Source organism: Daucus carota, chromosome 3, assembly GCF_001625215.2.
Source record: "Daucus carota subsp. sativus chromosome 3, DH1 v3.0, whole genome shotgun sequence".
In the NCBI taxonomy this organism is placed as follows: domain Eukaryota; kingdom Viridiplantae; phylum Streptophyta; class Magnoliopsida; order Apiales; family Apiaceae; genus Daucus; species Daucus carota.
Window position 1 is genome coordinate 23,590,534 of NC_030383.2, and position 5,009 is coordinate 23,595,542.

A 5,009-nucleotide genomic window follows, 5' to 3' on the forward strand; every position below is an offset into this window, starting at 1 on the left:
CAGATCCGTTTGAAGTTGAAAACTCTTGTAGCTTCATTTTCGGTTGTTTAAAATTGGAATCAACTTGTAGTTTCATTTGACTCGTTTGAGCCCGGAAACAACTTGTAGCTTCATTATTAACTAGATTAAAGTTGGAAACAACTTGTAGCTTCATTATAGACTAGATTGAAGTTGGAAACAACTTGTAGCTTCATTCCATACTCGTTTTAATTTTAAAACAACTTGTAGCTTCATTTTCGGGTGTTTGAAATTGGAATCAACTTGTAGTTTCATTTTTGGCTCGTTTGAGCCCGAAAACAAGTTGTAGCTTCATTATTGACTAGATTGAAGTTGGAAACAACTTGCAGCTTCATTCCAGACTCGTTTGAATTTTGAAACAACTTGTAGCTTCATTTTCGGTTGTTTGAAATTGGAATCAACTTGTACTTTCATTCTTGACTCGTTTGAGCCCGGAAACAACTTGTAGCTTCATTATTGACTAGATTGAAGTTGAAAACAACTTGTAGCTTCATTCCAGACTCGTTTGAAGTTGAAAACAAATTGTAGCTTCATTTTCGGTTGTTTGAAATCGGAATCAATTTGTAGTTTCATTATTGGCTCGTTTGAGCCCGGAAACAACTTGTAGCTCCATTATTGACAAGATTGAAGTTGGAAACAACTTGTAGCTTCATTATTGACTAGATTGAAGTTGGAAACAACTTGTAGTTTCATTTTTGGCTTGTTTGAGCCCGGAAGCAAGTTGTAGCTTCATTATCGACTAGATTGAAGTTGGAAACAACTTGTAGCTTCATTCCAGACTCGTTTGAATTTGAAAACAACTTGTAGCTTCATTTTCGGTTGTTTGAAACTGGAATCAATTTGTAGTTTCATTCTTGGCTCGTTTGAGCCCGGAAACAACTTGAAGCTTCATTATTGACTAGATTGAAGTTGGAAACAACTTGTAGCTTCATTCCAAACTCGTTTGAATTTTAAAACAACTTGTAGCTTCATTTTCGGTTGTTTGAAATTGGAATCAACTTGTAGTTTCATTCTTGACTCGTTTGAGCGCGGAAACAACTTGTAGCTTCATTATTGACTAGATTGAAGTTGTAAACAACTTGTAACTTCATTATAGACTAGATTGAAGTTGGAAACAACTTGTAGCTTCATTACAGACAAGTTTTAATTTTAAAACAACTTGTAGCTTCATTTTCGGTTGCTTGAAATTAGAATGAACTGTAGTTTCATTCTTGACTCGTTTGAGTCCGGAAACAACTTGTAGCATCATTATTGACTAGATTGAAGTTGAAAACAACTTGTAGCTTCATTCCAGACTCGTTTGAATTTTGAAACAACTTGTAGCTTCATTTTCGGTTGTTTGAAATTGGAATCAACTTGTATTTCATTCTTGACTCGTTTGAGCCCGAAACAACTTGTAGCTTCATTATTGACTAGATTGAAGTTGGAAACAACTTGTAGCTTCAATATTGACTAAATTGAAGTTGGAAACAACTTGTAGCTTCATTCCAGACTTGTTTGAATTTTAAAACAACTTGTAGCTTCATTTTCGGTTGTTTGAAATTGGAATCACTTGTAGTTTCATTCTTGACTCGTTTGAGCCCGGAAACAACTTTTAGGCTTCATTATTGACTAGATTGAAGTTGGAAACAACTTGGAGCTTCATTACAGACTCGTTTGAAGTTGAAAACAAATTGTAGCTTCATTTTCGGTTGTTTGAAATTAGAATCAATTTGTAGTTTCATAATTGGCTCGTTGAGCCCGGAAACAGCTTGTAGCTTCATTATTGACTAGATTGAAGTTGAAACAACTTGTAGCTTCAATATTGACTGGATTGAAGTTGGAAACAACTTGTAGCTTCATTCCAGACTCGTTTGAATTTTAAAAACAACTTGTAGCTTCATTTTTCGTTTGTTTGAAATTGGAATCAAATTGTAGTTTCATTCTTGGCCTGTTGAGCGTGAAAAACAACTTGAGCTTTTTATTGACTAGATTGAAGTTAAGAAAAACTTGTAGCCTCATTCCAGAATCGTTTGTTTGAAATTTAAACAACTTGTAGTTTCGTTTTTTGCTCGTTTGAGCCCGGAAACAACTTGTAGCTTCATTATTGACTAGATTGAAGTTGGAAACAACTTGTAGCTTCATTCCCGACTCGTTTGAAGTTAAAAACAACTTATAGCTTCATTTTCAGTTGTTTGAAATTGGAATCAATTGTAGTTTTCATCTTGGCTCGTTTGAGCCCGGAAACACTTGTAGCTTCATTATGGACTAGATTGAAGTTGGAAACAACTTGTAGCTTCACTGGACACGTTTGAATTTTAAAACAACTTGTAACTTCATTTCGGTTGTTTAAAATTGGAATCAACTCTAGTTTCATTCTTGGCTTGTTTGAGCCCGAGACAACTTGTACCTCATCATTGGCTAGGTTGAAGTTTGAAACAACTTGTAGCTTCATTCCAGATCCTTTGAAGTTGAAAACTCTGTAGCTTCATTTCGGTTTGTAAAATTGGAATCAACTTGTAGTTCATTTGACTCGTTTGAGCCCGAAACAACTTGTAGCTTCTTATTACTAGATTGAAAGTTGGAAAAAACTTGTAGCTTCATTATAGACTAGATTGAAGTTGGAAACAACTTGTAGCTTCATTCCATACTCGTTTGAATTTTAAAACAACTTGTAGCTTCATTTTCGGGTGTTTGAAATTGGAATCAACTTGTAGTTTCATTTTTGGCTCGTTTGAGCCGAAAACAAGTTGTAGCTTCATTATTGACTAGATTGAAGTTGGAAACAACTTGCAGCTTCATTCCAGACTCGTTTGAATTTTGAACAACTTGTAGCTTCATTTTCGGTTGTTTGAAATGTGAATGAACTTGTACTTTCACTTCTTGACCGTTTGAGCCCGGAAACAACTTGTAGCTTCATTATTGACTAGATTGAAGTTGAAAACAACTTGTAGCTTCATTCCAGACTCGTTTGAAGTTGAAAACAAATTGTAGCTTCATTTTCGGTTGTTTGAAACGGAATCATTTGTAGTTCATATTGGCTCGTTGGAGCCGGGAAACAACTTGTAGCTCCATTTTGACAAGATTGAAGTTGGAAACAACTTGTAGCTTCATTATTGACTAGATTGAATTGGAAACAACTTGTAGTTTCATTTTTGGCTTGTTTGAGCCGGAAGCAAGTGTAGCTTCATTATCGACTAGATTGAAGTTGGAAACAACGTAGCTTCATTCCAGACTCGTTTGAATTTGAAAACAATTGTAGCTTCATTTTCGGTTGTTTGAAACTGGAATCAATTTGTAGTTTCTTCTTCTTGTCGTTTGAGCCCGGAAACAACTTGAAGCTCATTATTGACTAGATTGAAGTTGGAAACACTTGTAGCTTCATTCCAAACTCGTTTGAATTTTAAAACAACTTGTAGCTTCATTTTCGGTTGTTTGAATTGGAATCAACTTGTAGTTCATTCTTGACTCGTTTGAGCGCGGAAACAACATGTAGCTTCATATTGACTAGATTGAAGTTGTAAACAACTTGTAACTTCATTATAGACTAGATTGAAGTTGGAAACAACTTGTAGCTTCATTATAGACAAGTTTTAATTTTAAAACAACTTGTAGCTTCATTTTCGGTTGCTTGAAATTAGAATGAAATGTAGTTTCATTCTTGACTGTTTGAGTCCGGAACACTTGTAGCATCATATTGACTAGATTGAAGTTGAAAACAACTTGTAGCTTCATTCCTACGCGTTTGAATTTTGAAACAACTTGTAGCTTCATTTTCGTTGTTTGAAATTGGAATCACTTGTATTTCATTCTTGACTCGTTTGAGCCCAGAGAAACAACTTGTAGCTTCATTATTGACTAGATTGAAGTTGGAAACAACTTGTAGCTTCATATTGACTAGATTGAGTTGGAAACAACTTGTAGCTTCATCCAGACTTGTTTGAATTTTAAAACAACTTGTAGCTTCATTTTCGGTTGTTTGAAATTGGAATCAACTTGTAGTTTCATTCTTGACTCGTTTGAGCCCGGAAACAACTTTTAGCTTCATTATTGACTAGATTGAAGTTGGAAACAACTTGGAGCTTCATTACAGACTCGTTTGAAGTTGAAAACAAATTGTAGCTTCATTTTCGGTTGTTTGAAATTAGAATCATTTGTAGTTTCATAATGGCTCGTTTGAGCCCGGAAACAGCTTGTAGTCATTATTGACTAGATTGAATTGGAAACAACTTGTAGCTTCAATATTGACTGATGAAGTTGGAAACAACTTGTAGCTTCATTCCAGACTCGTTTGAATTTTAAAAACAACTTGTAGCTTCATTTTTCGTTGTTTGAAATTGGAACAATTGTAGTTTCATTCTTGGCCTGTTTGAGCGTGAAAACAACTTGTAGTCTTTATTGACTAGATTGAAGTTAGAAAAACTGTAGCCTCATTCCAGAATCGTTTTAATTTAAAAACAACTTGTAGTTTCGTTTTTTGGCTCGTTTGAGCCCGGAAACAACTTGTAGCTTCATTATTGACTAGATTGAAGTTGGAAACAACTTGTAGCTTCATCTCCGCGACTCGTTTGAAGTTAAAACAACTTATAGCTTCATTTTCAGTTGTTTGAAATTGGAATCAATTTGTAGTTTCATTCTTGGCTCGTTGAGCCCGGAAACAGCTTGTACTTCATTATTGACTAGATTGAAGTTGAAAACAACTTGTAGCTTCATTCTGGACACGTTTGAATTTAAAACAACTTGTAACTTCATTTCGTGTTTTAAAATTGGAATCAACTCGTATTTCATTCTGGCTTGTTTGAGCCGCGGAGACAACTTGTAACCTCATCATTGGCTAGGTTGAAGTTTGAAACAACTTGTAGCTTCATTCCAGATCCGTTTGAAGTGAAACTCTTGTGCTTCATTTTCGGTTGTTTTAAAATTGGAATCAACTTGTAGTTTCATATTGACTCGTTTGAGCCCGGAAACAACTTTGTAGCTTCATTATTAACTAGATTAAAGTTGGAAACAAG